The 23,122-nt window shown below is 46.0% G+C and overlaps 1 pseudogene; it reads left to right on the forward strand.

Annotated features, from left to right (window-relative positions):
• The first annotated feature begins 2,717 nt into the window (after nt 1-2,717).
• LOC115082464 lies at nt 2,718-22,622 on the forward strand (annotated as a pseudogene).
• The last annotated feature ends 500 nt before the right edge of the window (nt 22,623-23,122 follow it).

The following is a 23,122-nucleotide window of genomic DNA, read 5'->3' on the forward strand; positions in this document are numbered from 1 at the left end:
TCCTGGTAGTGGGAAATCGGGGGATTTCATTTAACCTGATGCCTGGTCAGCGTTCAGTGCCGTCTCCCACCGTAAATTAATTCAGAGGCTGGGCAGTACTGGAATTGGAGTTACAGTGTTCAGATGGCTTATATCTCATTTACAAGGTTGAATGCAGCAGCTGTAATTAGAAAGGGATCGTTCTGCTTGGTATTTTAGTGTATCTGAGGCTCTGCAAGGTTGCTCATTGTCAGCCACCCTTTTTAATATTTTTCTGTGTCCCCCGTAGGCCAACTTTTCTCATCTCCGCAGCTGGTTTATAAGATGTGTGCGGACTATGTCCAAATTTATATGCCTAGTGATAAGATTGGGGAACCCTCTGCCGAATGTTTAATAAGATGTTTTTGATAGCCAAGAAATGGTTCGCTGGATAATGATTTAGTTTGAATGGTGATAAATCCTCTTTACTCTGGCTGGGTGAACACTCTCTGCCTAGTGTTCCAGAATCTGGTTCTGTGGGCGATGCTTTGCTTTATCTTTTGATGAGACTCGTGATTTGGGTGTTATTAATGACTGTAACTTAAACAAGTCACTGGAAATGCATTCTTTGAGTTACGTTTGGTCAGGGCCTCTAAAAAAATATCCCGACTCCCCAAGAATTTTGCTTGCCTATGCAAGTGATAGTAATGTCTAATTTAGATTATTGTAGGTCTTTATGTATTGGGTTTCCTAAATATTGGATGTATGGCTTGCAATTAGCGCAGAATGCTGCTGTTAAGATTATTTTTTGGCTTGCCTTGGAGAGAGAGGATTGCACCTTACTGGCAAGGGTTGCACTGGTTGCCTGATCCTGGATGTGCAGACTTGAAATTTCTCCCCTTCTGTTACGAAGCCCTTCAGCAAGACTCTCATTGTTTGAAAGACAAAGCCTTTTGCTATGCTCCATCCAGACCTTTACGTTCATCATCTCCATGCTTATTACCAGGTTCCTCATTCTCTCATTATATTATTATTTTTGGTCCTACATTGTGGAATTCGACACCCATCGAGATCCGCAGGCAACCTGATTTATTTAAAATTTCATAAAATCATGCTGAAGGCATTTTGTTTTGAAGTTTTTATGAGGTAATGTATATTACTGTTTTAATACGAGATTTTTTTAACTGTTGTGTTTGTTTTATTGTACGTTCTTAAATGTATTATGTGCACATTTTGTAATCTGCAATGGATAAAATAGAATTGTGGGATATAAGATATTTAAATAACTAAACATTCATCACCTTAATGCAGTGAGACTAGTTTACCAGTGGCACCTAATCCACTTCAGACCAGTCTTCCTTTCCTGGGGGGTCGGTGCAGTGTCTGCTATGCCCACCTTTGCTGAACTGTCTTAGTAAATGGGAGCCTGGATTTTCCCAGTGATGCTGGGTTTGCATTTCATAAATAGATGTGGGAAGGGTAGGAAGATGAATGTGGGATGAAGGTGGGGATTGGGGGTGCAGGGTGAGCGCACCCAGCTGTAGCATTTCTCAAATTGTATTTGTTCATATTAACCTGTGTTGACAATGTGAAAGGAGGGAGAAAGGGTAGGACTTAGAAGTGGAGGGGGGAGGGGAGAGGGAGCCAAACAGCAGTGATGAGCGAGAGACAGCCCATGTCTCTCCCCAACCCATCTGTCATCGATTTCAAGTGTTTGAACATGTTAGGCTCCTTCCTGTTTAGACCCAGTTTCTAATCCCACTGCTGGCACCAATCGCTGTCTGTGACTATAAAGAAACTGTTAACCTCCCAGGATTTACCTTTTTCTGCTCTCTTTCCTTTCAACATGTTAACATATAACGAGGGACCTTTGTTTTTCACTTTTTATTCTTCCTGGCAATTTCAATGTTATAAACAAAAGAAAAATCAGTGGAAACATAACTTTTCCACTGATTTTTCTCCTATGTGTTATAACAAAATCATGTTTACACAGATTGTTTTTTTGTGTGTTCTAGCATTCAAATTCCCATGAAAAATAAAATAAAAATTGAAAACAAAGGTCCCTACATATAACAAATGTGGCTCTGTTGCACGGCAGGTTGGCTGCATCTTCCCTGGTTGTAACCACTGTGGTACCTTTCAGCTGGTTTGAGTCTTCCTCTGGTTAATACACACAATATTTTTTTTTATTAATTCTGCAGATGATGGTTTTAATTTGATAATGTTTTTTCTGTTACAGACTCTTCCCTTGCCACCTGTGGCCTTCTCGGGGACAGAAGCATTCACACTGCCCTGCGTGAAATGTGGGAAGGTTTATGAGATGTGTGCCCCTTCTAAAGCCCTGGTCACATCTTCCAGAATGTGCCTCAGCTCATCCTCGCACAGAAGACCCTTAACCCCACTACACCCAGAGAGGGAGCACATTTGATGGAGACACGCCGTATGGCACTGATCCCCTTCCCCCCTCTTTCTTTCTTGAAAACAAAATCTCTTCCCTGAACGGCCGGTTCCTACCTGAAGAGCTTCGGGAGTTCCAGCTCAACGCCCGGAGGGGGCATATTTAGTTGTCACGCAATGCGCGACTTGGACATTTTCCTCTCTGGATATAAAACCCTTTTCAGTTGAGCAGCTGGTTCCTCATGCAGAAGCTTCAGGACTTCCATTTCCAGCGCTGGAGGGAGGCAGCTGGGTTTTGACAGCGCATGATGCTGAAATCATTCCCCCCTCAGTGTAAACCCTTTTTTCTTTTTTAAATTGGTTCTTACCTCCTGAAGAGGCAACGTCCTAGCTACAGGAGTTTCAGCAGGGAGCTGAGGAAGACGTCCTCGGTGGTGACGCTGCATACAAAAAAAAAATTCTTCCCCCTGGAAGTAAAAAAACGATATTATTTTCAGTATTTTGTTTCCTACCCAGGAAATCGAGTGGTGCAGTAGGAGGGGCATCCAGATGCCTGTCCGACAACGAGCTTTCTTCTGTAAGCAGAAGAAGGCGGAGGGTGCGGGTGAGAAGGAGGACCTGTTCTATGAGACCTCCTACTGCCTCAGCCAGCAGTATCCCCTCATTCTGCTGCTGCTGCTTGTCATTCTCCTGGCGCTATGCCTTGCAATCATCGCCGTGTCCTTTGCCAGCGGGCGGGTAAGTGGACAGGTAATAAATGCAGAACACGCAGACCAGTGCCCGATGGCTTCCTTCTAAGGTGCCTTGGGTTGCCCTTCTGGCTTAGCCTTCTGCTTCTGGGGTTAGGGGTGCTGACAGTGGGGGAAGGGAGGTTTGAGCACTTTTCTTACAGTGACACCTAGTGGGCAGAGATAAAGAAGCACAGAAAGTATCCCGTGGCACAGCCTGCAGGCTGCCTCCGTGACTATAGTGAGATGAAAGGCTGCAGGACTATGCGAGGCAATGGGGAAAATGCTAGGGGCTGGGGCACAGGTGGATCCCTGATGAGTGCCAGATGAAGAGAAGGCATGGAGAGACTGTGTATGATGCTTTCCTGATGGGAACCAGATAGAGGAAGGAATGCAGCGAGAGACCATGCACAGCAGCCCCCCTGATGAGAGTGGGAGAGGGTGAGGAATGATTAAGTGTGCAGCCCCCTGATGAGAGCCAGAGGAGAGTAGGCCATAGCTGGGCCTTAAAATGACTTCGGGTGTCCTGTAACACCTTCCGTTTTTTTCTGCATTTTTGTTTTGCGTGACAGCCGTTCTTGGAGCACTTCGCCTTCCTGGTCACCATCTTCTGCTCGCTCGGCGTCTTCCTGGTCGTCTTCATCCTGGTCTGCATCGAGCCCGTCTTCCAGCGCTGCAGGAAGGTCTTCTCGCTGGTGGTCTGGGGCTGTCTCCTGGCCATGGGCTACGTCTTCGTCTTTTGCAGTGGCCGCGTGGCCGCCTGGGACCAGGTGAGAGCCAGGGTTAGCAGGATGAGGACAGTCTCCCTGCTGCTGAGAAAGTAGGACGAAAGCATAAGAAGTGCTCCACTGAGCCTAGCACCAGCATCTTGTCTCTGGCAGATCCTAGTGGGAAGATCTCTTTTACATTATTCGTTTCCAGAAGTAAGAGATGGGGATCCCCAAGGCATCCTGGCTAATGAACCCGTCCGCCAGGTCCTTGTCTGTTTATTTCTATGTTTATTCTTACTTGATTAATCACAATTATTACAAATGTAAAACAAAGCGATGTACAAATAAAAATTAGTAAAACTAACAATTTAAAACTAGCAAAGACATAGCATAAACATATAAAAAAAAAAATAAAAAGGTGATCATAATATAATAAAATGATAAAATAAAACCCCAAATCAGGTCAATGTACATACATTAGCTAAAATAAAATCAGTAAACAATACAAAAGAATAAAATATACCAGAAAAGCAGAGAATCAGGCCAGGTGTAAACAAAATGTGAGAAGATATGTGCAAGCGAGTTCAGGTATTACTCTAATGTGGGAAAGCTTGTACAAACACGTAAGTTTAAGTGCTTTCCTGAATTTTATGAACTCTTTCTCCAGATGAATGTTGAGACAGATCTCAGATATACTGCTAGGTTTGACCACATTCCTGGTGACAAATTCCACAGCTCATTTGTGCTTTGATTGAAACAGATACTTTCTTAAGTTTGTTTTAAATCGACTACGTGTTAGTTTTCATGGGGAGTCCCCTAGTCCTATCACTATATGAAAAAGTACATAACCATTCCACACCACTCATGAGTTCGTAAATCCTCTCGCAGTCATCCCTTCTGCAAACTGAAGACTCCCAATCAGTTTAGCCTTTCTCCATAAGGAAGTTCCCGCATCCCCTTTATCATTTTTGTCGGCCTCCTCTGCACTGTTTCTAGTTCGGCTACATCTTTCTTGAGACGGGGATGAGCAGAACTGCACACAGTCCTCAAGGTGCGCTCACCCCATGGATCAATACAGAGGCAATGTGATATTCTCAGTTTTGTATTCCTTTCTGTGTAATTCTTAATACTCTGTTTGATTTCTGCTGGCCTGCAGTATCTATGAAATCTGCCCGAGTGCTAGCGATGCCTCCTGCCTCTTTGCAGAGTTTTAGCAGCAGAGCTGCTAGAATAGCAGCTAAGAACTGGAGAATTGCAGAAAGATTATTCCTTACAGGCAGAACGTTTTTGACATCGGGGGTGTAATGGCACCATCTTGTGGACAGACAGAAGAATGCAGCCCTTGTTTTCCTCCCTAAATGGGATTTTCTTAGGTCAAAGACAGACTGGTGTCTGTTTTGTAAACTAAATCAGCTGCTGTAAATCTCAGCTTTTCAGGGTTTCTTTTTGGCAGTGCAACTAGTCCTACAGACGTTATTAGAAATGATGGTTTTGTAGCATGTTAGATAATTCAGTGGCCTGTAAAAAAAACAATGAAAAGCATATATCTTAGTATTTATAATGTTCTGAAAGCTTCTCTAGCCATTGTGAATCTAAGAAGGTCAGCCTGGGAGGGTGGGGGGGAATGGCGCTGCTGTGCTGATTGTCATCACTGATACCCTGTGGCACACGCATGCAGCACATACAGCTGAAAAGCAGGACTCAGGGAAAGGAGACTTCTAACAAGAGGGAACATAGCCATGATAAAAGAAGCATAACTCTCATTCCAAAATAATACTGAATTATAAAATGTAATGTACAAGACACAAAAGAAAGGGAACTCAGAAATAAGATGCAAAGCATACCTTAGAGGCAAGAATGTGGCAAGTTGAAACTCTGAAGAGAATTCAGTAAATATTGCTACTTTAATGCCGTTACAGTAGCAGATTGCTAGTTTTTTTAATTGATTGTGAATGGCATACAGCAGTGTTGTCTTTCCCCTGCTGATGTTACAGACGTGGCCACGCTCAGCCAATCAGATTGCAGAAGGCAGAGAGCCAGCCTTTCGGTCGTGATTTCCTCCTGGTTTCTTGCTTGCCTGCATGGACAGCTGGGTGGCAGCTCAGTCTGCAGACTCCTTGGCTGGATACCAGGCAAGGGGGCAAGGGAGAGAGAGGAGGGGGCAAATATTTGCATGTAATCAATTCTTATCTGTTTCTCCCCCTCCCTCAAGGTTTATTTCTTCCTGTTCGTTGTCTTCATCGGGTACACCATGCTGCCCATCAGCATGAGAGATGCCGCCATCGCTGGGGTGCTCTCCTCCCTCTCTCACATCATTACTCTTAGCGTGTACCTGTCCAGGGGGGCCACATCCCGGGAAGACTTGGCCCTGCAGGTGAGACTGGAGATCCCAGAGCCTCTGTTCCATTCACACACCCACACACTCTCTTCCTCTCAGGCTCCTTCATTCTTCTGCTCTGCCTCTGTTTCTTTTTTCTCTCATCCTCTGTCTCTCTCTTGTCAAGGTCCAGGATGGAGTTTTGTCTATTGAATATAATTTTCGGGGCAGCAGGAGCTCAGGGAGATGTGCTGTTGCAGTATACAGAGTGTCTGCTGGAAGGTGGCATTGCTTCACAGATTTCTTTTTCTGCGTATACAGACCCTGACTTGTTGTCAGTATTTTCGGACCTGTCAGTGATCCATTCCAGGCAGTGGCATGGAGATGGTCCTTTTGCCCCACACAGCAGCAGCAAATAGGGAGCTTGAGGGACAGAGATTGCTAAGTTTGGCTTCACCAACCAAAAAGGTGTTTTGCTGCCCACTGTATCTTATTCAATAACAACTTTTTTCCAGAGGTAGAAATTGGGGAAAAGTCTGTTTTTAGAACAAGGCTCAGAGTATTTCCTGTCTGTCTTTGTCTTTTAAACACACATACCTTTTGTCTATATATTTTTCTCTCTGTCTTTGTCTCTCCCTGTCTCACTATGCCTCTCTTCCCTTTCAGCTCCTCGCCAATGCAGTGATCTTTCTCTGTGGTAACCTGGTTGGTGCTTATCATAAGAATCTGATGGAGTGTGCACTGCAGGAGACCTACCACGAGACCTTCAACTTCGTCAAGTCCCGGGTCAAGCTAGAGTCCGAGAAACGCCAGCAGGTGAGTGCCAGGGCAAGGACGAATGCAAGACAACACTAGGATGACAGTGAGAAGAAAAGAAAGAAAGTAGACTGAGCCTGCCCAGGGCAAAATCCAGTGGGGGCCATAGTAACAGGGGTTACACTCTCCCCGTGTAAAATGAACGTCCTTTAGAAGATACTTTGGATATCCATTAAGGGGGTCCCCAACTTGGTCCTCGATGGATGCAATCAGTTGGGTTTTCGGGATTTCCACAATGAATATGCATGCACCACCTCTACCATATGCAAATAGACCCCATGCATATTCATTGTGGAAAGCCCAAAAACCTGACTTGGTGGCTGCCCTTGAGGATCAAGTTTGGAGATCCCTGAAGTAAATGACCTCTCATGAGGGAGGACTTGTTTGCTCCAGGTTGTTCCTGATGTCACAAGCCCACACAAACACAAAATAAACAGAATCCTTCCCTGTGTATTGACACTGTGATGGTTTTAGTAACATAGCTGCTCCCTGAGGTTCATGGGAATGAAAGCAACCGAAAGATTTCCAAAACTTAATAGCTTCAAAAGGAAGCTGATTTTTTTTAGATAAATGATCATTCCTTGCATTTCTTTTCTGATTGCCTGAGAGATTGTTACTCTACTTTGTCATTCATTTTCCCCCAGGAGCACTTGCTGCTGTCCATCCTGCCTGCCTACATTGCCATGGAGATGAAAGCGGAGATTATCGAGCGACTGAAGGAAGGTCAGCCACAGCACGAAAACACCAATAACTTCCACAACCTGTACATCAAGAGGCACCAAAACGTCAGGTAACAGGACACATGTGGGCAGATGTGCAGCAAGGGCTGCAACAGATCTACGAGGGGAGACCAAAGGGTAAGGGACAGGAAGGTGATGCAAGCTCATCGGTCCTTCCACGGACACAAATAAACAAACATCAGAAACCGGGCACCAGGTATGGAAAAGCAGCTCTGACGGGGCATTGCTTGCAGGGCTGGCCCTTCTCTTTCAGCCTGGAAAACTCCGGTATGGCAGCCATCTTGGAAATGCTGTTTTGAGGGACATTTTATGACGTGTGTTGGGATAAAATAATGGCCTGTTCTTCTAAATGCAGGAGAGTTGACCTCCCTGTTGGAGGGGCCTTTCTTCATGGGGTCTTGCATTCCTCCCTTTGGTATAAAATGTCCCTTTCATCTGTCGTTTCCCTCCTTCCCAGCATTCTCTATGCAGACATTGTGGGGTTCACCAGACTTGCAAGTGAATGTTCCCCCAAAGAACTTGTCCTCATGCTGAATGAGCTGTTTGGGAAATTTGACCAGATAGCAAAGGTAAGGTCCCTGAGGAAAGCGTTTGCCTCCATGTAAATCCATCCAGCCTTTTCCCAGGACTCCCAGTGGTTTTAGAGTAACTTGTGTCTACTTCTCTTGTTATTTTGCTCTTTGCCTCTCTTTCTAGGAAAATGAGTGCATGAGGATTAAAATTCTTGGGGACTGTTATTACTGTGTCTCAGGGCTGCCTGTCTCGCTCCCCAACCATGCCAAGAATTGTGTGAACATGGGGCTGGACATGTGCCAGTCCATAAGGTGAGGGTTGTAGCCCTGCAAGGCATCTGTGCATTGCTTCATGTATGTGTGCCGTGTGTAGGAGTAGATAGTTTTGTAAGTCTTTGTGTGCACAACATGTTTGCATCTCTCTCTCTCTCTCTCTTTATATATATGTGTGTGTGTGTGTGTGTGTGTATGTGTGTGTGTGTGTGTGTGTGTGTGTATGTGTGAGTGTGTGTGTGTGTGTTTGGGTCTTCGTGTGTGTGTGTCTGTGTGTGTCTGTGTGTATGTGTGTGGTTGGGTCTTGTGTGTGTGTGTGTGTGTCTGTGTGTGTGTGTGTGTGGTTGGGTCTTCGTGTGTGTGTGTGTTGTTGGGTCTTTGTGTGTGTGTGTGTGTGGTTGGGTCTTTGTGTGTGTGTGTGTGTCTGTGTGTGTGTGTGGTTGGGTCTTCGTGTCTGTGTGTGTGTGTATGTGAGTGTGTGTGTATGTGTGTGTGTGTGGTTGGGTCTTCGTGTGTGTGTGTGTGTATGTGTGTGTATGTGTGAGTGTGTGTGTGTGTGTGTGTGCGTTTGGGTCTTCGTGTGTGTGTCTGTGTGTGTCTGTGTGTGTGTGTGTGGTTGGGTCTTTGTGTGTGTGTGTGTCTGTGTGTGTGTGTTTGGGTCTTTGTGTGTGTGTGTGTGTCTGTGTGTGTGTGGTTGGGTCTTTGTGTGTGTCTGTGTGTGTGTGTGTGTTGGGTCTTGTGGTGGGTCTTTGTGTGTGTGTGTGTGTGTGGTTGGGTCTTTGTGTGTGTGTGTGTGTCTGTGTGTGTGTGTGTGGTTTGGGTCTTCGTGTGTGTGTGTCTGTGTATGTGAGTGTGTGTGTATGTGTGTGTGTGTGTGGGGTTGGGTCTTCGTGTGTGTGTATGTGTGTGTCTGTGTGTGTGTGTGTGTGGTTGGGTCTTCGTGTGTGTGTGTGTGTGTGTTTGGGTCTTCGTGTGTGTGTGTCTGTGTGTGTCTGTGTGTGTGTGTGTGGTTGGGTCTTTGTGTGTGTATGTCTGTGTGTGTGTGGTTGGGTCTTCGTGTGTGTGTGTGTGTGTGGTTGGGTCTTTGTGTGTGTGTGTGTGTGTCTGTGTGTGTGTGTGGTGTTGGGTCTTCGTGTGTGTGTGTGTGTGTGTGTATGTGAGTGTGTGTGTATGTGTGTGTGTATGTGTGTGTGTGTGGGGTTGGGTCTTCGTGTGTGTGTGTGTGTGTGTGTAACCTCTATCCCACCGGCTAACTGGGGAGGGAGAGTGCTGGAGCCACATTCTGACCCAGGCCCCAGTGTTCTTTTGCCTACAAGTTTGGGGGAATGGGGGGGGGGGGGGAGAGGCTTCCTGTGGAGGTTTTTCTTCTCCTTACAGTAAAGGAACCGCACTGCGCAAGGCAGCTGTTGTTCAAAACGAATATTTGATTGTAGACGAAAAGTCACAAAGGGTGCACTGTGTAGCTCAATACAGAAATGCAGTTTCTGCAAAAACTATCAGAGTCCCTGGCAATTCTGCACTCCCTGACAGTAGGTCCGCTTCACAAAGGACCCTCCGTGGACATTTTTTTCCATGTTACCTGCAGACTGGGTGCAGAGTCCTTCCCACTAGGAATCTGGAGACTCCTGCTGATACACTTCAGAAGCTCCTAGGCTGATACTTTCTTTTAAGCAGCAGCTCTGTGGCACTTTCTCCCTGCAAAGCCATCTTCCCTTTGGCTCGCTACAAAGATAATTATCCTATGGATCCAAAACACTGAAGACATTTCTCTTAGCCCAGATGAAGAGTGTTGGACCAATTCCCCTCTCCCTTGAGACCTCTTCTCTGGTTCCTTGAAATATCTCAGAAGTCAAACTTGGACTCCAAGATAAATCTCCCCAACTGTAAGGGCTTGGGAACCCCACCCTTGGGTCCATCAGCCAACCCTCTCAGGGCAGGACACAGGAAGGAAGGAACTCCTGGGCTTTGTTAGATAGACACCACCCACTGGGGAGTGTCAGACATTTCCTTCTACTCCCACTCTCTCTGACCACATCTATCAGCATCTGCGGAGACACCAAAATCAATAGTAAGGGACGCTTTGGTGACACACACACACCCCAACGTACATAAACATTCATGCCTGGGGATCCATCTGCATGTGCTGCATGTCTCAGTGGCAGTGTGTGCATCGCCACACCAACCACACACACCTATTACATGTGGTCCCCTGTATGCACATGCTGGTCACGTGAAGCTTCTCACCTCTATCCTGACAGGAAGCTGCGGGAGGCCACAGGCGGTGGACATAAATATGCGTGTCGGCGTCCACTCGGGGAACGTGCTGTGGCGGCGTGAATCGGGCCCTGCAGAAGTGGCAGTATGACGTCTGGTCGCATGATGTGACACTGGCCAATCACATGGAGGCGGGAGGAGTTCCTGGGTAGAAGCCAAGCCTGGAACATTCCAGAAAATATCAACGTGAAAAGGAGAGAAAGATAGAAGAGACACTGGGACGAGATAAGAGAGAGTTGAGGGGAAGAGCATGTGGGGAACTGAGTGATGGGGGGAGGCCTGTTTGGGAGGAACCACCCTCTTCCATCTCTGACACATCTGGTATACTTCCTCTCCCCCACCCCCCACCCCACTCTCAGACGTGTCCACATCACGGAGGCGACTCTTTCCCACCTGGATGGAATATATGAGGTGGAAAAGGCATTTGCCAGCCATCGGGACCCCTACCTGAAGGAGAACAGCATCCAGACCTACCTGGTCATTGATCCTAGGGTGAGCCACCAGCATCGTTCATTCCTTTCCAGCCTCAGCCGAGGAACTCAGACACAAAATCCATAGACAGCGACCAGAATTCACTCTAGGAGGTGGGAATATAATTCCACTTTGCTTTTCACAGTGGTAGTGAAAAAACTGGCGATGACAGAGGTGCGCTTTAATTTTTTTCTCACCTATCATAGGATCTTTGTAAGCATGAGGATGTCATAAAACACAGGTGTGCATTGAATGTGACAATTTTTCCTTTATGCATTGGCTTTATTCCTACTGCTCAGGGTGAGGGAAGAAGAGGACTTTTATAGCTGGGAAGCCAATGCAACTTATTACAAGCATCCGACGTGAGGTGTCTTATCTGGTGTTGCACACTTAACTCATTCCTTTACGGATGGGCCTCCAGGCATTGAATAGATCCCTTTGCATGGCTGTACCTGTTTGCCACATCTCACTTCACACCTTTGGGTTAGTCAGCTCTCAGTGGTGGTTGTCAAGCGATGTTTGTTATTTAGAGAGACGTTGATTTACTGGCTCCTACTTTCACATTTTTTTTCCAGTAATCCTGGAATTTCCTTGTTTCTATCCCATCCCCCTCCCACCACCACCATTTTTCATCCACCTTCTCCAATGGCATCCCAGGTAGGTAAGGAGAGCAGTGCCAAAGCCGTGACTTTCCCGACAGTGGAAGGGCCCAAGATCCGTGCCTCATTGCGCATGACGCAGTACCTGGAGTCGTGGGGTGCCGCCAAGCCCTTCGCACACTTGAACCACCGAGACAGACTGGGGGTTGAGCCCCCCACCCTCGACATTGACAGCATCATGAAGACGGTAAGAACGTTTGGAGGGGGAGATATGTAACCCACAGAGTGAACACTTCACACCCGCATGCAGGTTCCCATCAACAAAGAGCTTACAAACAGCACTGGAGCACTGGAAGAAGGTCGAGCAGTTTGACCCAAGCTGTACAGTGAGCCCAGGTGGAGAACGGTATGAGAGAAGGGAGGGGGTGGTATCTAAATTCATAGCTCTCTCAAAATCTCTACACCATGAGCTCATCTATATCATTTACAATTATTCATTTTAATTTGTCTCCTGGTTCACTCCTGTTGCTAATTTTTTCGTGTCTTTCTCTCTCTCTCTTGGCAGGAGATCCCCATGGCATCTCTTCCGCACCAGTCACGCACCTTGGACAAGTAAGGAAAAGGCTTCCCTTCAGGGCTGTCAGTCTGTCTCTCATCGTCTTTTCTGGGGGAGAGGGTAGGGTGTGGAGGTGGAGTGGGTCAGGGGTTTTTGCAAGAGGGATTCTAGCTTGTAAATCAAGCATCTGCCACCGGCTGACATCAAGGGACAAATCAATTTCCTGGGCATCAACCTGTATGTAGAAGTAGCAGCAAACCAAGTTTTTAAAAATCTAGAAACATGAATGTTTTTTGTTTTGCTAATTCAGATTTAGTCAAACTTCATTAAGATCTTTCTTATTTTTCCCCCAGTCTCATTTTTATTTGAAGAGATGGTTCAGAGTATGTAGTCTTTTTCTTTTTTTTTTTTTTGGACCATTCCACCACTGCCCTGCTGAACCAGTCCCACTGTTCTGAATCTGTATAAACTGTGGGGGCAGGGGGAGGGAGGGTGCTCCTGTACTGATCATTAGCAGGTCCTGGCACCTTTAGTTTTACTAAGAGAGAACATTCTTCCAGTGACCGGGGACTCCCTTCATCCCTGCAGGGTGCGATCGGCCCGGGAGACGGAAGACAACCTCAATGAGAAAATATTCCAAATCATCGATCAGCTCAATTCTCAAAAGTAAGTCCGTTCGAAGGGGCAGGGGAAGGGGATGGGGCACAGAAATTCAATCCCAGTTCCCCCCTGCCACCCAGTTCTGTTTTCAAGACTACTGCCCGTGGGTTAGCTCGTGGGAAGTGAGTTCTGGTCCTGGACAGGGGGTGTGAGCCCCCATTAGGACCTTAAATATGCAAATTAGGCATGAACTGGAGCCATTGCCTGCAAATTAATTTCATGAATATTGAGCTTAGGTTTATAGGCGGGGGTGTGTGTGACTTGGTGATCTCAATGCAGATCCCAGATCTAATCAGCCCTCATGAGGGCTTTAAAATCCTTGCTTTGTCTCTCTGCCTATCTCTCATTCAGCTTTTCCTTTTCTTCTCAGGCAGTGGAAGAAATCAGAGGACTTTAACAGGATCACATTATATTTTAATGAGAGATCCACTGAGAAAGAGGTGAGAGGTGTGGGAGGGGAGGGGAAGAGAGGGATCAAGAGAGGTGGAGAGGAAAATGAGAGGAGTGGAGAGGGGCTGAGAGAGAAAGAGGGTGAGGAAAGGAAGGGAAGGAGGAGGGGATAGAGATGGGAAAGAAGGAAGGGGCAGCAGAGCAGAGGAGAAAATGGAGGGAGTGGAGAGGAAAGAAGAGAGATAGATGGGGGAGGAAAGGAATGGGGAGAGAGGATAAAAATGGGATGGAACAGAGAGAGAGAATTAGAAACAATGGAGAGAGAGGGAGGAGGAAGTGAAGGAGTCTATGAAACAGACCGAGGGAGGAGTGCTGACCTCCATTTCTCTTTCCCCTGCAGTTTTCTCTCTACTCTCCCTGCCTTCAAGTATTACACAGCTGGTGCCTTCTTGATCTTCCTCTGTAACTTTATAATCCAGATGTTGGTGACACACAAGTGAGTGCACACAGGGATGCCAGTATTGGCTGGACGGAGAAAGAAATAATTAGTGCTGGAGAAGGATTCAGAAAGCTTGGAGCCCTGCCTAGACCCATGAACATCAGTGGCATTGCCCCACTAAATCTCTCTTGCCCCACCTAATTACCTCCATAGAGTTCAGTGGCATCTCCCTCAAAACCATGTCATTCATCTCAGAGGAGTCCAGTGGCATCTTCCGCTGACCATGTCCTTCATCTCCATGGAGTTCAGTGGCATCTACCTCCTGACCATGTCCTTCATCTTCATGGAGTTCAGTGGCATCTACCTCCTGACCATGTCATTCATCTCCATGGAGTTCAGTGGCATCTGCCTCAAAACCACATCATTCATCTCAGAGGAGTTCAGTGGCATCTCCCTCAAAACCACGTCATTCATCTCAGAGGAATTCAGTGTCATCTTCCGCCTGACCATGTCCTTCATCTCCATGGAGTTCAGTGGCATCTACCTCCTGACCATGTCAATCATCTCCATGGAGTTCATGGCATCTCCATCAAAACCACGTCATTCATCTCCATGGAGTTCAGTGGCATCTCCTTTCTAAATCCATCTCATATCCTTTAACTTTGGAGTCTTTGTAAACCTGAAAGGCTTTCTCCCCCATCCGTCCTATCCCACTGTGGCCTGAAGGAGGGGGGAAGTGGTCATGAAGGGTTGCAGAAAGGGGTGGTTATATAGGGCTGTTGAGGAAAGATGTATATTAATCTCTGCTGCTTTCTCCCCCAGGACGGTACAGCTCGGGATCTCTTATGCCGTCTCCTTCTTCCTCTTCCTCCTCCTCCTCTTCAGTTGTTTTGCTGGACCAGAATGGTAAGTCATCATCCCCCTCCTCCCTATAATGAACTCCTGCAGTCACTCTGGGCAACTAGGCTCTCTGGGCAACCTGGGCAACTTTCACATACCTCCCTCCTGAGAGAGAGGGAGACCCAGCCTGGCTTGGTTGTGGCATGCTGGGATTATTTCAGTCTTACTAGAAAACTAAATCCCAGTATGCAAAGGGCAGAAGAAGCAGACCAAGTCTACCCCTGATGAACTGTAGTCATCTTGCCCTCCTCCCCGCAACCCCCAAATGATCATAATCTAACTGAGTTCTGTGCCATCCCTGTGGCCCCCTGCTGACATAAGGTGTGGAGGGTAATGTCTCTCTCTTTGTCTCTCGGACAGAAATGTATCCTGAAAGGGCCAAAACTCCTGCACTGGGTCCCCTCCATCTCTCCAGCCATCTCCTCCCGGCCCTGGCTTCGGGTGCCCCTGGGAGTGGTTACTATCCTGATTGTCCTAATCATGGCACTCTTCAACTTCGTAAGTAATGCGGGGGTGGGGTGGAGTGCAGTGGAGTGGGGGAGCAGCCGTTCAATTTCAAGGGTAACTCTCCTTGCCTGGGACCCTCTTGTTATTATCAGAGGGGTCATGTATGAGACAGGGCCAACGTGGGGGGGGGGGGAGTCTCTAAGACAGCTTGGGCAGGTCAGGACTCCCCTTCCTCTCCCTCCCCCCCCCCCTTGTTATAATTATAACAAGGTTGCTCTGGATGCCGGAGACTGCTGGCCCTTATGCCCCTTGAAAAGCACTCTGGAGACCCTGTTTAACTGATGGACAAATCAAAGCTCCAAAAATAATTTATTACAATGATTTAATTTTAATTTAATTGCGTATTTTTACCTCCACCTTTTGTAGCTGGTTAGCCACTTCAAAGAGGATTAGGTGACAGTGGGTGAGTCAGATTAATGCATTACCTGATAGGTTAGGACGCCGGGGAGGTGGGGAGAGAAGGGGTCATTATCAGGTCTTGGTGAGTTGCTAGCCTCATAGGATTATATGCTGTAAACCACCTTGCTCGGCTATTGTAGCATGATATGTGCTGTATATAAATAATGAAATTAAATGAAATAGAATTTCTGTTTTGATAATGGTTATAAGGAACCCAAAATTCAAACATCAGATAGCTGGATAAGTAGGACTTATCCAGCTATCTGGCTAACTTGTGACAGTGAATGGATGGGGCAGTGCTACTTAGCCAGATAACCTATCCGGCGATATTGATACTGAGACAGATAAGTTAACTGGCTAAGCTAGATATGCTCAATAGTGACATAACCATATTATCTAATTTGTTCAGTTATGCCTTCTATCGCTCCGGCTATCCTAGCCCTCCAGGTTAATACCCTTGTTATATGTAACTTTCATTTCTTGTTATATGGTTGACTTTGTTATTCCCTCATGTTATCTGTAAACCGATCTGATATGAATTTTCTTTCATGAAGGTCGGTATATAAAAATGTTAAATAAATAATAAAAATAACCATGCTGCTGAATATCCTTGTACCTTAGCTAGATAAGCTATATCCGGCTAAGATACTTAGCTGGCTAAGCTTTCAGTATCTGCCTCAAGAAGTTGGTTGTTGGTTATCCAGATTGCAGGTTGAACAGTGCATTTGGTGCAACTACTTTTCATATTTTGCTAAAATTTCCCTTCAGTTTTTCATGCCGGCTGCTTCCTGTCCTCCAATGGCCCAGAATTCCTCAGCAAGTGTTGCTCTGGACTCCCAGTCCCTGTACAGCATTCCAGTGAGTTCTCATTTTCATGGCAATGCCAAGGCTCTTTAATTGGACAAATGCAAGGCCAACCAGAGGGACCTGGGATAGCTGGGGACAGGGGCTGCACTCATCCAGGTTTACCCCGTCCCCCTCCAACCCTGTGCATCACTCAGAAAAGCAGGAATTACAAGTTCCAACATCTACCAGGGGCAAAACCAGACTTGATTCCCTCCTGTGTCCTTTGTGACCCGGAATTGTCCGATGAACCTCCAACATGCCTTCTATATAGTTGGGGGGGGGGGGGGGGTGAGTGTGCCTGTGCGTTTGGTTTGCATGTATGTGTGTGCATTGAACTGACTGTCCCTTCCCTGCTCTCCCTCCTCAGTATTACATGTACTGCTGTATCCTGGGGCTCCTCTCCTGCTCCATCTTTCTCCACATGAATTTTGAACTCAAGCTGATCATGCTGACGGTTGCTGTGGTGATTTACAACGTTATCTTCCTGCACACTCATGCCTGGCTTTCCGACTGTCACGTTAGCTGGCTGTATCCAAACCAGACCATCTTACAGTAAGCAGGAAATGGAGGAAGAAGATGGAGAGCAGAGGGCAGCCGGAGTCCGAAGGGGGGAGGTCTCTAATATAACCTGGAGGGCAGCAGGATAGGGTCAGTGAGGATCTTTGTGATAACTCATGGAGCAGCAGGATAGAGGCTAGGTTGGAGGGTCTTTTGAGGCAGCTCAGGGAGAAGCATCATAGAGGCTGGGGTTGGGGGGGTCTTTAAAATAACTCAGGAAGCAGCAGGATAAGTTGGGGGATCTTTGAGATAGGACAGGGAGCAGCGGGATAGGGCTGGGGTCAAGGATCAGTGAAAACATTCATAGAGCAGCAGGATAGGCTGGGAGAGTCTGCACGATAACTCGTGGAGCAGCAGGATAAGGGCTGGGGTTGAATAGTCAGTGAGGTAGCAGAGAGAGCCGTAGGGGGTTGGGAGTCTCTTTAGACAGTTGCGTCCTTGGAATCCTGATTTGACTTTCTTTTTGTTTCTGAAGGCCTGGGGTGTTGAAGGAACCCAAGCTTGCAGGCAGCATTGCTTTCTTCACCTTTTTCTTTGCACTGCTGGTGTTAGCTCGGCAGGTAAGGGTTCTGCAGGTGTTAGCAGGTGTTAGCTCGGCAGGTAAGGGTTCTGCAATGTGTCCCAGAGGGGCAGAGGTACTGGCGTACTTACAATGTGCAGAAAACAGGACTAACGATTGGACGGATGGATGGATAAACAGACTGGATATATGCATAGACGATTGATAGGTGTATAGGTAGAGTGATTAATGGATGGATGGGAATGCAAAATAGTTGGAAACAAGGACTGGCAATTTGATAGATGAACGAATGGACAATGGATAGACTGGATGGATATATGGATGGACAGGTGAGTAGGTGAATGGATAGATGGATGGATGGACAGAAATAATAGTGACTAGATGCACAGCTGGTAGATGGAATATATTACTGAATATATTACTGATAATAACATCCTCCACCTGAACCAACATGGCTTCCATAAGACAGAGACCTTGCTTCACTTGATTCAATAATCCGTGGCTTTGATGCAAGCATAGATTATCATTCTCCTCGACCTTACCGCAGCTTTTGACACATTAACTCATGAACTACTTCTCTCCGGCTTACAATTTATAGGCATTAAAGGCAAGGTTTAACTCCTTGATTTCTAATCGCCCACAGCAAATCAGTTTAGGCACCTCCCATTCAGATAGGTGAACTACCACAACCGGAATCCCACAAGGCTGCTCCTTTTCAGCCATGTTATTCAACATTTACCTTCTCCCCCTCTGCCAGATATTAACTGGTCTAGGCAGAGACTTCGAAATCTATGCCGGCGATATACATCTACTCAAACCCTACACATGTTCTTGGTCTCATACGTTTTCTTTAATTACTCTTTATTTGGACACCATAAAAACCTGACTATCTCATAATCGACTGAAATTAAATGCTGCAAAAACTGAAATATTACATTTACCTGATTTCTCATTCCCCCCCCCCCCCCCCACTGCAACTAACATTTGACAATCACTCAATACCTATTGTCTCTCATGCTCACAATCTAGGTATCATTTTTTATTCCAAATTATCCATGGCAGTAAATTTATCCAAACTGTAAAATCATTCTTTTACAAACTGAACCTCCTTAAAAGATTAAAACTCGTACTGTTTCCCGCAGACTTCAGAACTGTCCTGCAAGCTCTCATTCTTTATGGACTAGACTACTGCAACTCATTGTATGCTGGTCTTCCAGAATCAACAATCTGTCCTCTTCAACTTGTTCAAAATGCTGCAGCTCGCCTTCTCACAAACACTAAGATCAGAGACTATATTACCTCAATCCTTCTTAACCTTCACTGACTTCCAGTTAAACAACACTCCATTACAAAATTCTGACACTTCAACCTAATTCACAATCCCACTGCCCTTTGCATATACCAACCTCATTGTCACTTAAACTGTTTAGATAAAAATCTTCTTCAGATTCCAATGGTGAAAATTGCGACTTGAAATGAGCAGAAAACGTGCCCTCTCTGTCGCGGATCCCTCACTATGGAACTCCATCACAACTTTATTTAGACTAGTCACTAGCCCCAAAGAATTTAAGAAGACATTAAAAACCTACCTATGTTCCATTGCCCTTGACATTCAAAGCTCAGAATAATTTCCTTCCTTTTAACCTCTTTTCTTAATGTATTTCTTACACTTTTTATTAGTTTATTTCTAAGATCGTTTTACTATGTATGTTTTACAGCCTGTAAACCACTTGGACCTCTACTTTTTTGTATAAGCAGTATACAATAGATTACAATAGATTTTTAAAATAAAATGAAAAATAAATGAATGAATGAATTGTAGAGAAGGATGGGTGAATGGATGCACAGTTGGTAGATGGATAGTAGAGAAGGAATGTGATTGGATACATGATTGGTAGATGGTAGAGAAGGAATGATGATGACTGGATGTACAGTTGGTACATGGATGGATGGACAGAAGGAATGGTGACTGGATGTACAGTTGGTACATGGTTGGATGGACAGAAGGAATGGTGACTGGATTTATGGTTGATAGATGGATGAATGGTATGGAGGTTCCTTGAAAGAAAAGTCAAGAATAGAGTGTCTGACTTGGCTTGTCTTCTTTCCAGAATGAGTATTACTGCCGCCTGGACTTCCTCTGGAAGAAGAAATTCAAGAAGGAGCGGGAAGAGATCGAGACAATGGAAAACCTGAACCGCGTCCTTCTCGAAAATGTTCTCCCAGCTGATGTAGCTCAGCAGTTCATTGGGCAGAACCTACGGAATGAGGCGAGTGAAGGGAAGGGGGAGGTGGGCTCGAGTGCTAAGAGCGTCTGCCTACATTCTAATCCCTGACTCTGTGTGTGTGGGACCCTGGGGGCCACTTTATCTCCCTGTGTCTCAGTTCTAACCACAGAGATAGAAGATGCTACCAAGTCCATACACACAGCAAATAATTAATGTAGGTGTGTAAGAGATAGGGGAAGTGCATCCTGATCCAGGATGTACAAATCACGTACCAAGATAAGAGTTTTCAGGCATCTATTTATCGGAAGGCCATTGACCGTAACACATTGTTAGCTTACGACAGTTTTCATCCGCAACTCAAAAAAAACAATATTCCAACAGGTCAATTTTTAAGACTCAAGATGGCTCTGACTACGAAGCAGGAATATGAACCAAGCTAAGCAGATGCAGTCTTGGTTTCAACAAAGAGGGTACCCTGGCCCTATTTTGAGAAAAGCTTTTAAACGAGCTTTGAATGTCAACAGGGATTTGTTATTTCTACAGCAGAATAGGGACACCAGTCCCCAAGTTAATTGCATATTGCCCTTTTCAACTGTTAGTAAAACTGTTTCGCAGATCATTAAAAAATATTGGATAGCCTTATCACTGGAACAACATTTTCATAGTGACCTTAGGTTTACTTACTGTAGAGGTAAAAACATACGGGATACATTAGTACATTCAACATACTCAGATGTCGACATTAGGTCTAGCATAGGAATGCATAAACCATGTGGACATTGTTCAGGGTGTGATCATACCTTCACTGCAACTGAATTTATACATCCCACTTCCAAGAAAGTTTACAAATTATATAACAATACAGATTGTGACTCTCTGGGGTTGTATATGAAATTAGTTGTCCGTGTGAAAAACTATATGTTGGTAAGACTTCCCAAAAATTAAAACTCGCATTATCGAACATAGAGCTTCTATAAAGACAGGTAAGGAAAAGGCTCCTTTGGTATCGCATTGGCAGCAGTTTTCACATACATTGTCAGATATACGATTTATGATAATTGATGTTGTCAAACCTACGGTGAGGGGAGGGGATCTTGTGACCACCTTACTTAGAAGGGAACAAAAATGGATATATACCCTCGACACCTCTCTCCGGCTGGGTTGAATGCTGAACTCGAGTGGCATTATTTTCTCATACGTCATGGTGTTTTCTTAGCTGTGATTGGTTGAAAAAAATCCCCATCAGCCTCGGGGGCATTTTTTGGCACCACAATTGAGGGTTTAAATGGCTGTCAATGTTACATATCTAAGGCGCTCCTGTACTAAAAATTTGGATTTACATATTTGTCTTGCTGTATTTGTCTTCTTATAACATGATATTGTTATGCCTAGTTGCCCGACAATATTCTGGTCAATGTGTATGTGTTTGTGTTATTACAGATGGTCTTGTTGTAAAAATTGCCCCTCCCTCCCCCCCCCGAAGCAGCCGGACGGGCAAAACACGGTCCGTGTCGGGAGTCTGCTATATAAACCAGCGGTTATTATGAAGGAGTTGCCGTATTGAAGAATAATAATATTATATTGAAGTTGTGACCAGAAAAGACTATTTTTGCACTTATATTTGTTGAACTATAGTTGCTGAGTGCAAATTTTGTTCCTGTGTGTGATTGGAAATTTACTTCTGTAGCATATAGGCCCACTCTCTCACCACTCCATCTCTGCCCTTCAGGACCTCTACCACCAGTCCTATGAGCGAGTCTGCGTCCTATTTGCCTCCATCCCTGACTTCAAGGAGTTCTACAATGAATCGGACGTGAACCGGGAGGGGCTTGAGTGCCTGCGGCTACTTAACGAGATTATTGCGGACTTTGATGAGGTATTGGTGAGGGCAGGGGGGTAGGGGTTGAGGCCCTGTTCTTGGTGTCTCTAGCCTGAGCTCAGGAAGAAACCCAGCTGGACTTTCACTTATCCTGCCCAGATCCAGAAGGAAGCTATTAGGCCACACCCTGCATGCCAGTGCATCCTGGGACCTGTAGTCCTGCTTTTCTAGAACTCATGCCAGTTGCATCCTGGGACCTGTAGTCCTGCTTTTCTAGAACTCCTCATGACGTGCATGCTGGGATTAAAGTCCTGTGCTTGAATTGTGAAAGGAATGCTGCCTGCTGCGAATGTATTCATGTGAGGCCTGAAAAGCGAAAACCACGAGACCCAGAATGCAGTGGGAGAGTGAAATATGAGAAAGCCAGGAACGGACTGGCTGAGGGTGAGGGAGCTGGAGTCCAGCACGCCTCTTCCAGCTGGTCAACTGCTTAGCTTGGCCATGACATGGAGGTACCTGGCCACCTTAAGCCACGGCTTCCCAAACCTATCCTGGGGACCTCACAGCCACTCGGGTTTTCAGGATAGCATGAGATAAATTTGCATGTATGTGGTCTCTAATGTATGCAAAACGTTATCTCATGCATATTCGTGTGAGTGTCCTGGAACCCAGACCGGCTCCGTTGTCACCAGGACAGATCTGAGAAGTCCTGCTGTGGTTTATCTCTGGGGCCCCCATAGCCCAGCTTTCTGCAGAGAACTGGCTGCAACCACACAGCTTGCCCTCCCCCCCCCAACTATGACTCAGCATCGTGGAAGCTCCTATACTCTCCCCTTCTTCCCTGCCCCCCCCCCCACTCTTCACTGCTGTGTTTTTTCACTATTTACTTCACTTTCTCCACCCTCTGCTTCCCTCCCTCACCCACAGCTGCTTTCAAAGCCGAAATTCAGTGGTGTGGAGAAGATCAAAACCATAGGGAGCACCTACATGGCAGCCACGGGTTAAATGCCTCCTTGGGGGGGCAGGAAGCAAGCAGGTACGTCTTCACCCCCAGATGGGGGAAAATGTAGCGGGGGGAGGGAGGTGAGAGGGAGGGGGATCATTCTTAGTCCTCATGAACTGTCCCTTCTCTCCCCTCCCTGTAACGCCGGCCACTGCAGTGATAGGGCCTGACAGGAGAGCCGGGGGAGCACAGCCCCCTTCTGGGAAGTGTTTTACAGATGTGTTCCGCCTCGAACAACGTTCAAGACGAATCTCGGCCTATGTGCACCAAATTTCGGAAGGAACTTCTTTTTTTTTTTTTTTTGCCCTGATGAAACTCGTTGCATGTGAAACCGCTTGCAGTTATGCAAGGGCCGTAAAGTTTCCAAATACCTTTCATTATATTTTGGGAAAGTCGCCGGGGAGGGTCCAGCCTGGTTTCAAAGGTTGAATTTTTTTTTTTTTTTTATTGCTGTCCTCAAACTGTTTTTGTTTTGTTGGGGGTTTTTTCTCCCCTCACTGGT

Source organism: Rhinatrema bivittatum, unplaced genomic scaffold (assembly GCF_901001135.1).
Source record: "Rhinatrema bivittatum unplaced genomic scaffold, aRhiBiv1.1, whole genome shotgun sequence".
NCBI lineage: Eukaryota > Metazoa > Chordata > Amphibia > Gymnophiona > Rhinatrematidae > Rhinatrema > Rhinatrema bivittatum.